Raw genomic sequence first — 13,301 nt, forward strand, 5'->3', positions numbered from 1 at the left:
TCCTCAACAAAATACTAGCAAACAGAATCCAACAGCACATTAAAAGGATCATACACCATAAGCAGGTGGGGTTTACCCCAGGAATTCAAGGATTCTTCAATACACGCAAATCAGTCAATGTGATACACCATATTAACAAATCAAAGGATAAAAACCATATGATAATCTCAATAGATTCAGAAAAACTTTTCGACAAAATTCAACACACATTTATGGTAAATACTCTCTAGCAAGTAGGCATAGAGGCAACCTACCTCAACATAACAAAGGCCATATATGACAAACCCACAGCAAACATCATTTTCCATGGTGAAAACTGAAACCATTTCCTGTAAGATTAGGAACAAGACCAGGTTGCCCACTCTCACTGCTCTTATTCAACATAGTTTTGGAAGTTTTAGCCACAGCAATCAGGGAAGAAAAAGAAATAAAAGGAATTCAAATCGGAAAAGGAGTAAAACCGTCACTGTTTGCAGATGATATGATACTGTACATAGAGAATCCTAAAGATGCTACCAGAAAACTACTAGAGCTAATCAATGAATTTGGTAAAGTAGCAGGAAAAAATTAATGCACAGAAATCTCTTGCATTCCTATACAATAACGGTGAAAAATCTGAAAGAGAAATTAAGGAAACACTCCCATTTACCACTGCAACAAAAAGAATAAAATACCTAGGAATAAACCTACATAAGAAGTCAAAATACCTGTATGCAAAAAATTTTAAGACACTGATAAAAGAAATTAAAGACGATACAATCCGTTGGAGAGATATACCATGTTATTGGACTGGAAGAATCAACATTGTGTAAATGACTATACTACACAAAACCATGTAAAGATTCAAATCCCTATCAAACTACCAATGGGATTTTTCACAGAACTAGAACAAAAAATTTCACAATATGTATGGAAACAGAAAAGACCCCAAATAGCCAAATCAATCTTGAGAAAGAAAAATGGAGCTGGAGGAAAAAGGCTCCCTGACTTCGACTATACAAAGCTACAGTAATCAAGACAATATGGTACTGACACAAAAACAGAAATACAGATCAATGGAACAGGATAGAAAACCCAGAGATAAACCCATGCTCCTATGGTCAATTTACCTTTGATAAAGGAGGCAAGAATATACAAAGGAGAAAAGACAGCATCTTCAATAATTGGTTTTGGGAAAACTAGACAGCTACATTTAAAGGAATGAAATTAGAACACTCCCTAACACCATATACAAAAATAAACTCAAAATGGATTCAAGACCTAAATGTAAGGCCAGACACTATAAAACTCTTAGAGGAAAACATAGGCAGAACACTCTATGACATAAATCACAGCAAAATCCTTTTTGACCCACCTCCTAGAGAAATGGAAATAAAAACAAAAATAAACAAATGGGACCTAATGAAACTTAAAAGCTTTTGCACAGCAAAGGAAACCATAAACAAAGCAAAAAGACAACCCTCAGAATGGGAGAAAATATTTGCAAACGAAGCAACTGACAAAGGATCATTCTCCAAATATACAAGTAGCTCATGCAGCTCAATGTCAAAAATACAAACAACCCAATCTAAAACTGGGCAGAAGACCTAAATAGACATTTCTCCAAAGAAGATATACAGATTGCCAATAAACACATGAAAGGATGCTCAACATCATTAATCATTAGAGAAATGCAAATCAAAACTACAATGAGATATCATCTCACACCAGTCAGAATGGCCATCATCAAGAAATCTAAAAACAATAAATGCTGGAGAGGGTGTGGAGAAAAGGGAACACTCTTGCACTGCTGGTGGGAATGTGAATTGGTACAGCCACTATGGAGAACAGTATGGAGGTTCCTTAAAAAACTGAAAATAGAACTACCATATGACCCAGCAATCCCACTACTAGGCATATACCCTGAGAAAACCATAATTCAAAAAGAGACATGTACCAAAATGTTCATTGCAGCTCTATTCACAATAGCCCGGAGATGGAAACAACCTAAGTGTCCATCATCAGATGAATGGATAAAGAAGATGTGGCACATATATACAATGGAATATTACTCAGCCATAAAAAGAAACGAAACTGAGCTATTTGTAATGAGGTGGATAGACCTAGCGTCTGTCATACAGAGTGAAGTAAGTCAGAAAGAGAAAGACAAATACCGTATGCTAACACATATACATGGAATTAAAAAAAATGTCATGAAGAACCTAGGGGTAAAACAGGAATAAAGACACAGACCTACTAGAGAATGGACTTGAGGATATGGGGAGGGGGAAGGGTAAGCTGTGACAAAGTGAAAGAGAGGCATGGACATATATACACTACCAAACGTAAGGTAGCTAGATAGTGGGAAGCAGCCGCAGAGCACAGGGAGATCAGCTCGGTGCTTTGTGACCGCCTGGAGGGGTGGGATGGGGAGGGTGGGAGGGAGGGAAATGCATGAGGGAAGGGATGTGGGAACAGATGTATATGTATGACTGATTCACTTTGTTATAAAGCAGAAACTAATACAAAAATAATAATAATTTTAAAAAACCCTTGCTATCATAAGTTTGTTAGAACACTATTTCTCAAATACATTAATTAACAAACAAGTAGACCTTGAAACATAAGGTTTTGAGGTGAGTCATTTATGCATTGATCTCTTAGACCTCAAAAAGAAGTCAAAGCAATTTCATGAATTCTTCTATCTTTTCAGGGAACATACAATATGGTTGGAAATCCAAAATTAAAAAAAAATATATAGGATATCCTCCAAATGCTTTTGGTTAGAACCACTGCTGAGGAAAGAGATGTACTGGGTAATATTTGTTATGTTTATATGCATCTGCCAATGACATTTGATCCATATTTTAGATTCTATCAGGTTTGCCTATACAACGCAATAAACTGCTTCATCTCCATCAAAATGAAGAGGTCATACTTCTTGAAAGTAGTGTTCTTGAGAGGATGTAAACCTATCCCATATGCTGAACTACCGACAGTGGATTGGTAATTCTGCTTTTTAGTGACAAATGACATGCTTTGAGGAAATGTGGTTGGCCCCAGGAGGCAAAGATTAAACACTAGGGATTTTTTAAAGTGGGGACAAAGGCCTCCAGACTAACAATGTTGAAATTCCAGCAGCTGGGCAGCTCACCATCTGCTGGGATTTTACAAATGCAGTAATATGTGTTCAATAACTTTAAAGGCTGTAAACTGTAGTGGATAAACAGTTCTACCACTGACCACAGATGACTAGAGTTGACTCAAAGAGTCTGTAAAATAGGGGAATAGTATCTAACAGGATTATTGTGTGGATTAAAGATGATAGTGTTTGTAAGACTCTTATTATAAGGGCCTGGAACCTAGTGTCTTCTTGATATCAGCTGTCATTATCAATATCATATGAACAAGGTTTGTCTTTCTGAGCCTGATATTCCTTTGAAAAGTGCTATTTTGGGCTTCCCTGGTGGTGCAGTGGTTGAGAGTCCACCTGCCGGTGCAGGGGCATGGGTTCGTGCCCCGGTCTGGGAAGATCCCACATGCTGCGGAGCGGCTGGGCCCATGAGACATGACCGCTGAGCCTGCACGTCTGGAGCCTGTGCTCCGCAATGGGAGAAGCCACAACAGTGAGAGGCCCGCGTACCGCAAGAAAAAAAAAAAAAGAAAGAAAAGTGCTATTTTATCTAGTAAATGGATTATTTTATTTTAACTTATCAATAAAAAGCCTTGGCAATATCTTGTGTGTTTTAGGGATGACTACATTGCATTCCTTGAGAAACTGATGTCACTTGTAATATAAAGGTCATTGAAGACATTTCTGAGATGGGAGAGGAAAAAAAGATGAGAGACTTGTCTCACTATATATACAAACTTATCATGCAACAATTAGGACAGTGTCAAACCAAAACAAAGAAAGACGAAACAGATAAATAGAACATAGTAGAAAGCCCAGAATCAGATCCAGACATATGTGTGAACTTGGTGGAAAAATGACTAATTTTCCACATTGAAAAAAAAATAGCACTCCTTATGCAAAGAATACATTCTAGAGAGATTAAAGACTATATAAGAAAACAGTAAGATTTGTTTTTTTAAAAAAATGAAAATATGTAACATATATTTATGTCCTTGAAATAATAAACAAGTTCTTAAAACAAGACCATCCCCTCCAAAATATACCATAAACAAAGTGACCATAGACTCAGAGAAGATATTTGTAGTATATATAACCAAGTTATTAGCATTTGAAGTATATAAAGAATGTGTATGAATCACAAAAAGGACAAACAACATAAGCTGATAATATATATAAACAGAAAAAAAAATCATTTAATACAAAAAAGACTACCAGTCTTCTAATAATTAAGTAAATGTGAAGTAAAAAATAAAAATGAGAAACTTTCACACATTAGATTAGCTAACTTTAAAACTGGACTGCAATAATTTCTGAAAGGTGTTAGAAAATGATAACTGTCAAATGATAATCTTGGGAATATAAATTGGTACAGACCATTTGGAAAATAATTTTCAGTAGTTACTATCATTTAAAATGCACACACCCTGTGACTCAGGAACTTCAATTTTAATTATGTACCCCAGAGAACCAAAACTCTTGCATTCATACAAAAGGAGATGAAGGAGATGGTACACAGGTATTTACTGCATTCTTGTTTATGTTTGTGAAGAACTGGAAACCATTGATAAGAGAATGCATAATTAAATTGTCATATCTTCATACAATTAAAATGAATGAACTAGATCTGTATGTATTAACGAAAATAAATGGCAAAACAGTGATGTGCAAAAAGGACAATTTCAGAAAGATAAATTGTTTGATACCTTTTCGGTAAATTGAAAAACTAAAAAATAAAACACACACGATAAAAGAACACTCTATATGAACAAAATATGATCTTAGCTGTTTATGGGAAAGAAAGGAAGAAAAAGAATGAGACTAGGGCAGGAAATAAATAAGACTTTTCTTTTATCTTTATTCTTTTACAAATGAATTACTCTTCTTCTATAATCCTTTAAATGTTGGAGTCGTTTTAGGGCTCAGTCCTAGACCCTCTTCTGTTTACTCTCATTCTGCATACTCCCTAAATGATACCACAACTTCTAATAGTTTTGCTTACCAAATATATGATGATTCCTCTCAAACGTTCAGGTGCAGTTCAGTTCCCTGTCCCAACCTCAAGACACCTGAGTACATATGGCACATTTCCATCTGAATGTCTCATGCACACCTTAAACTCAAAGTGACTGAAACCAAGCTCATCATCTCTTTATCATAAAACTGGTTCTGCTCCTGTGTTCCCAAAGCTGATGAACAGCAAGACTATATACCCAGTAACCCATGTAAAGAACCTGGAAGTCATGGTAGATACTCTTTCCTTCTCACTTCCAGCATTATATATTTATATGGTATATGAAAGAGTATATATTCTTTTAACTGAATGCATCTTGAATATATTTCATATTCTCCACTCCGAATAATTTTTTTTCTATTCAGCCCTCATAATTTCGACTCAGCCCTTAAAACAACTGATGCCATTCATGTACCACTACAACCCAGCCACCAAAAAGCTTCTGACATGATCTATCAAAAATATGATTCTCAACAAGATACTTCCTTTCTGAAAATCACAGAATGCTCCCCATTACCTATATAAAAAACCCAAACTCCTTCATGTGGTATAAAGAACTAGCCATGATTTGGACCTTGACATTTTTCAGCTTCATGGCCCAGCATATTTCAATCACAATATACATGCCTCTTCTACAGAGTGATATTTGCATTTCCCCAAGCCTCTTTGATGTTCTACACTTCCAGGACATTGAACATGCTCTTCACTATGCTGGAAACATTTTCACTTCCTGTTTCTAAAATTCTTTGACTTCTAACACCTTCCCATTGTTCAGATCTCAGATCAGCTGTCATCTTCTATAGGAAATCTTCCTGGATCCCCTAAATTTGTGGTGGTTTTTCTCTTCTCTGTACTTCACTGGTTTCCAGGGCTTCCCACATTAAATCACTTATCAGGTTGAATTGTCTTTTATTACTTATCCATCTGACTCTCCCTGTTAGACTCTGTGCTAAGTCCTGAGAAAGCAAGGATGGACTGTGATTTACTTAAAAACATGTCCCCAGTATTTAGCACAGTACTAGTAAAAACTCAGATAAAATATGTTGAATGAAAGAATAATATAGGCAGAGGACCTCCAAGATGGCAGAGGAGTAAAATGTAGAGATCATCTTCCTCCTCACAAATACATCAAAAATACATCTACATGTGGAACGACTCCAACAGAACACCTACTGAACGCTGGCAGAAGACCTCAGACTTCCCAAAAGGCAAGAAACTGCCCACGTACCTGGCTGTGTGGCTTACAGGGTCTTGGTGCTCCAGCGGAGTGTCAGGCCTGAGACTCTGAGGTGAGAGAGCCAAATTCAGGACACTGGACCACCAGAGACCTCCTGGCCTCACATAATATCAATTGGCAAGAGCTCTCCCAGAGATCTCCATCTCAACACTAAGAACCAGCTCCACCCAATACCCAGCAAGCTCCAGTGCTGGATGCCCCATGCCAAACAACTAGCAAGATAGGAACACTACCCCTCCCATGAGCAGAGAGGCTGCCTAAAATCTTACTAACTTCACAGACACCCCAAAACACACCACCGAATGCAGCCCTATGCACCAGAAACACAAGGTCCAGCCCCACCCACCAGAACACAGGCACCAGTCCACTCCACCAGGAAGCCTACACAACCCACTGAACCAACCTTAGCCAATGGGGGCAGACACCAAAAATAATGGGAACTACAAACCTGCAGTCTGTGAAAAGGAGACCCCAAACACAGTCAGCTAAGCAAAATGAGAACACAGAGAACTACACAGCAGACGAAGGAGCAAGGTAAAAACCCACCAGACCAAACAAATGAAGAGGAAATAGGCATTCTACCTGAAAAAGAATTCAGAATAATGATAGTAAAGATGATCAAAAATCTTGGAAATAGAATGGAGAAAATACAAGAAACATTTAACAAGGACCTAGAAGAACTAAAGAGCAAACAAACATTGATGAACACCACAATAAATGAAATTAAAAATTCACTACAAGGAATCAATAGCAGAATAACTGAAGCAGAAACGGATAAGTGACCTAGAAGATAAAATAGTGGAAATAACTACTGCAGAGCAGAATAAAGAAAAGACAATGAAAAGAATTGAGGACAGTCTTAGAGACGTCTGGGACATTTAATGCACCAATATTCGAATCTATGGGGTCCCAGAAGAAGCGAAAAAGAAAGGGACTGAGAAAATATCTGAAAGGATTACAGTTGAAAACGTCCCTAATATGGGAAAGAAAATAGTCAATCAAGTCCAGGAAACACAGAGAGTCCCATACAAGATAAATCAAAGGAGAAGATGCCAAGACACATACTGATTAAACTATCAAAAATTAAATACAAAGAAAAATATTAAAAGCAGCAAGGGAAAAGCAACAAATAACTACAAGGGAATCCCCATACTGTTAACAGCTGATCTTTCAGCAGAAACTCTGCAAGCCAGAAGGGACTGGCAGGACATATTTTAAGTGATGAAAGGGAAAAACCTACACCCAAGATTACTCTACCCAGCAATGCTCTCATTCAGATTCGACAGAGAAATTAAACTCCTTACAAATGAGCAAAAGCTAAGAGAATTCAGCACCACCAAACCACCTTTACAACAAATGCTAAAGGAACTTCTCTAGGCAGGAAACACAAGAGAAGGAAAAGACCTACAATAACAAACCCCAAACAATTAAGAAAATGGTAATAGGAACATACATATCAATAATTACCATAAATGTAAATGGATTAAATGCTCCAACCAAAAGACAAAGACTGGCTGAATGGATACAAAAACAAGACACATATATATGCTGTCTACAAGAGACCCACTTCAGACCTAGGGACACAAAGAGACTGAAAGTGAGGTGATGGAAAAAGATATTCCATGCAAATGGAAATCAAAAGAAAGCTGGAGTAGTGATTCTCATATCAGACAAAATAAAGACTATTACAAGAGACAAAGAAGGATACTACAAAATGATCAAGGGATCAATCCAAGAAGAAGATATAACAAGTGTAAATATTTATGCACCCAACTTAGGAGCACCTCAATACATAAGGCAAATGCTAACAGCCATAAAAGGAGAAATCGACAGTAACACAATAATAGTAGGGGACTTTAACACCCCACTTTCAACAATGGACAGATCATCCAAAATGAAAATAAATAAGGAAACACAGCTTTAAATGACACATTAAACAAGATGGACTTAATTGATATTTATAGGACATTCCATCCAAAACCAAAAGAACACACTTTCTTCTCAAGTGCTCATGGAACATTCTTCGGGATAGATCATAACTTGGGTCACAAATCAAGCCTCAGTAAATTTAAGAAAATTGAAATCGTATAAACTAGCTTTTGCGACCACAGTGCTATGAGACTAGATATCAATTCCAAGAAAAAAACTGTAAAAAAACCAAACACATGAAGGCTAAACAACATGCTACTAAATAACCAAGAGATCACTGAAGAAATCAAAAAATACCTAGAAACAAATGACAATGAAAACACGATGACCCAAAACCTTTGGGATGCAGCAAAAGCAGTTCTGAGAGGGAAGTTTATAGCAATGTAATCCTACCTCAAGAAACAAGACATATCTCAAATAAACAACCTAACCTTACACCTAAGGCAGTTAGAGAAAGAAGAACAACAACAACAAAAAAAACACAAAGTTAGCAGAAGGAAAGAAATCATAAAAATCAGATCAGAAATAAATGAAAAAGAAATGAAGGAAACAATAGCAAAGATCAATAAAACTAAAAGCTTGCTCTTTGAGAAGAAAACAAACCTGATAAACGATTAGCCAGACTGATCAAGAGAAAAAGGGAGAAGACTCAAAACAATAGAATTAGAAATGAAAAAGGAGAAGTAACAACTGACACTAAAGAAATACAAAGGATCATGAGAGATTACTACAAGCAACCCTATGCTAATAAAATGGACAACCTGGAAGAAATGGACAAATTTTTAGAAAAGCATAACCTTCTGAGACTGAACCAGGAAGAAACAGAAAATATAAACAGACCAATCACCAGCAATGAAATTGAGACTGTGATTAAAAATCTTCCAACAAGCAAAAGCCCAGGACCCGATGGCTTCACAGGCAAATTCTATGAAACATTTAGAGAAGGGCTAACACCTATCCTTCTCAAACTCTTTCAAAATATAGCAGAGGGAGGAGCACTCCCAAACTCATTCTACAAGGCCACCATCACCCTGATACCAAAACCAGACAAAGATGTCACAAAAAAATGAAAACTACAGGCCAATATCTTGATGAACATAGATGCAAAAATCCTCAACAAAATACTAGCAAACAGAATCCAACAGCACATTAAAAGGATCATACACCATGATGGAGTGGTGTTTACCCCAGGAATGCAAGGATTCTTCAATGTACGCAAATCTATCAATGTGATACACCATATTAACAAATCGAAGGATAAAAATCTTATGATAATCTCAACAGATGCAGAAAAAGCTTTGGAAAAAATTCAACACCCACTTATGATAAAAACTCTCCAGAAAGTAGGCATAGAGGGAACCCAGCTCAACATAATAAAGGCCATATATGACAAACTCACAGACAACATCGTTCTCAACAGTGAAGAACTAAAACCATTTCCTCTAAGGTCAGGAACAAGACAAGGTTGACCATTCTCACTGCTATTATTCAACATAATTTTTAAAGTTTTAGCCACAGCAAACAGGGAAGAAAAAGAAATAAAAGGAATCCAAATCGGAAAAGAAGTAAAACTATCACTGTTTGTAGATGACATGATACTATACATAGAGAATCCTAAAGATGCTACCAGAAAACTTCTACAGCTAATCTATGATTTTGGTAAAGTAGCAGGATACAAAACTAATCCAAAGAAATCTCCTGCATTCCTATACACTTTCGATGAAAAATCTGAAAGAGAAATGAAGGGAACACTCCCATCTACCACTGCAAAAAAAAAAGAATAAAATACCTAGGAATAAACCTACATAAGGAGACAGAAGACCGGTACACAGAAAAGTATAAGACACTGATGAAAGAAATGAAAGATGATACAAATAGATGGAGAGATATACCATGTTCTTGGATTGCAAGAATCAATATTGTGAAAATGACTATACTACCCAAAGCAATGTACAGATTGAGTGCAATCCCTATCAAACTACCAATGGCATTTTTCACAGAACTAGAACAAAATATTTCACAATTTATATGGAAACAGAAAAGACCTTGAATAGCCAAAGCAATCTTGAGAAAGAAAAACAGAGCTGGAGGAGTCAGGCTCTCTGACTTCAGACTATACTAAGCTATAGTAATCAAGACAGTATGATATTGGCAAAAAAATAGAAATATAGATCAATGGAACAGGATAGAAAGCCCAGAGATAAACCCAGGCACATATGGTCACCGTGTCTTTGATAAAGGAGGCAAAAATATACAATGGAGAAAAGACAGCCTCTTCAATAATTGGTGCTGGGAAAACTGGACAGCTACATGTGAAGGAATGAAATTAGAACACTCCCTAACACCATATACAACAATAAACTCACAATGGATTCAAGACCTAAATGTAAGGCTAGACACTATAAAACTCTTAGAGGAAAATATAGGCAGAACATTCTATGACATAAATCACAGCAAGATCCTTTTTGACCCACCTCTTAGAGAAATGGAAATAAAAACAAAAACAAACAAATGGGACCTAATGAAACTTAATAGCTTTGGCACAGCAAAGGACACCATAAACAAGGTGAAAAGACAACCCTCAGAATGGGAGAAAACAATTGCAAACGAAGCAACTGACAAAGGATTAATCTACAAAATATACAAGCAGCTCCTGCAGCTCAATATTAAGAAAACAAACAACCCAATCTAAAAATGGGCAGAAGACTTAAATAGACATTTCTCCAAAGAAGATATACAGATTGCCAACAAACACATGAAAGGATGCTCAACATCACTAATCATTAGAGAAATGCAAATCAAAACTACAATGAGGTATCACCTCACACCAGTCAGAATGGCCATCATCAAAAAATCTACAAACAGCAAATGCTGGAGAGGGTGTGGAGAAAAGGGAACACTCTTGCACTGTTGGTGGGAATGTAAATTGTTACATCCACTATGGAGAACATTATGGAGGTTCCTTAAAAAACTAAAAATAGAACAACCATATAACCCAGCAATCCCACTACTGGGCATATACCCTGAGAAAACCATAATTCAAAAAGAGTCATGTACCACAATATTCATTGTAGCACTATTTACAATAGCCAGGACATGGAAGCAACGTAAGTGTCCACTGACAGATGAATCAATAAAGAAGATGTGGCACATATATACAGTGGAATATTACTCAGCCATAAAAGGAAACAAAATTGGGTCATTTGTAGTGAGGTGGATGGACCTAGAGTCTGTCATACAGAGTGAAGTAAGTCAGAAAGGGAAATACAAATACCGTATGCTACACATATATATGTAATCTAAAAAAAAAAAAAGGTTCTGAAGAACCTATGGGCAGGACAGGAATAAAGACACAGATGTGGAGAATGGACTTGAGGACACGGGGAGGGGAAGGGTAAGCTGGGACCAAGTGAGAGAGTAGCATTGACATATATACACTACAAAATGTAAAACAGATAGGTAGTGGGAAGCAGCCGCATAGCACAGGGAGATCAGCTCGGTGCTTTGTGACCACTTAGAGGCGTGGGATAGGGAGGGTGGGAGGGAGACACAAGACAGAAGGCATATGGGGATATATGTATACATATAACTGATTCACTTTGCTATACAGCAGAAACTACACAACACTGTAAAGCAATTATACTCCAATAAAGATGTTAAAGAACAACAGAGGAGCAAATAATTAACTTCAAAATGAAACAATAGGACACATCTATTATGTGGAATATTGTATGACTGGCCAAGACTTTTTGGGTCACTGTCCCACATAAAAAGATACACATCAACTGTGTTCAGTACATGATCTTTATTTGTAACCTGGATTAAAAAAAGAACAAAAGACAAAGAAATCATTCTATTTTTTAGCATATTGTGTATGTTAGATATATAATATGTATATGTAAAATATTACTTGTGTTCCTAGGTGCAAGAATGGTACTGTGGATGCTCTTATCTATATGATCTCATATATATATGAGTATGAATATTTGGGGAAGTATTTAGGGTGAAATGTCATATTGTCTCAAACTTACTTTCCAGTGTGGAAAAATTTTAACAATTGGTGAATCTAGGTGAGGAGTATATGCTGTGCATTGTACCAGCCTTTTATCTTTTCCAAAGTTTTCATGTTTCTCAAAATAAAAAGTTGAGTGAGAGAAATAAAAAAAGAATAATATAGGCTATTTTCTGTTAAGTACATGATTGGCTTTTAAGACAAAGCTTTAAAATAGATAAATAAATAAATACAACTTGCCTTTACAATTAGTGCCTACTTTGAAGGGAAAGTCTTTTATATGCATAATTTCTAGTAGGCTCTTTGAATAACCAGTCTCATTTCTTTTCAGACAAGTTTTGTATTTCTGACAAGAGCAAAATTGCTGTGAGGATGCTGTAAAAAGTGTGAGTGCCAGAGACTGTCTTCTGAAAAGTAATCACCACAGCAAATGCATGTTTTCTCATAATACGGATTTTAGATGTGTGTGTGCATATGTTTCAAATTCCATAAACGATGAGAAAAATGCAGTCTGGCAAAAGTTACTATTGCATTTTAATTAGGTTTTTCATGTTATAACCTCAAGAAGGTTTATAGAAGTTGTTTCTTAAAATGTGGCAAAAAGTAGCAAAAACCGAGGCAAAAGTTTAGACTTGGCAATCGAACTGTAGTCAGATGTTCATCAAAATAAAAAGATTTTGAATGATTAAATGTAATGTTTTAAAATAATCAAATTTTTATACGTCTCCAAGATGTTTCAAAAATTCAGTGTTGTTTACTTATTTCAAGCTGAACATTCTGTGATATGAATATATTAATTGTATATTAGAAATGTATCAACTGGAAAAGCAAAGGGTCAAAATCCCTCATGCTTTTTAAGGTATCACCAAATTTTCTGATGCATTTCTAATATTTATAATTATATATATGTATATATACATATATATTACCTACTTTATCTCAGGTATTATATCATGACTCAATATTGTTAAGATGTCAATTCTCCCCAAATTGTTAA

The sequence above is a fragment of the Hyperoodon ampullatus genome, assembly GCF_949752795.1.
Source record: "Hyperoodon ampullatus genome assembly, chromosome: X".
In the NCBI taxonomy this organism is placed as follows: domain Eukaryota; kingdom Metazoa; phylum Chordata; class Mammalia; order Artiodactyla; family Ziphiidae; genus Hyperoodon; species Hyperoodon ampullatus.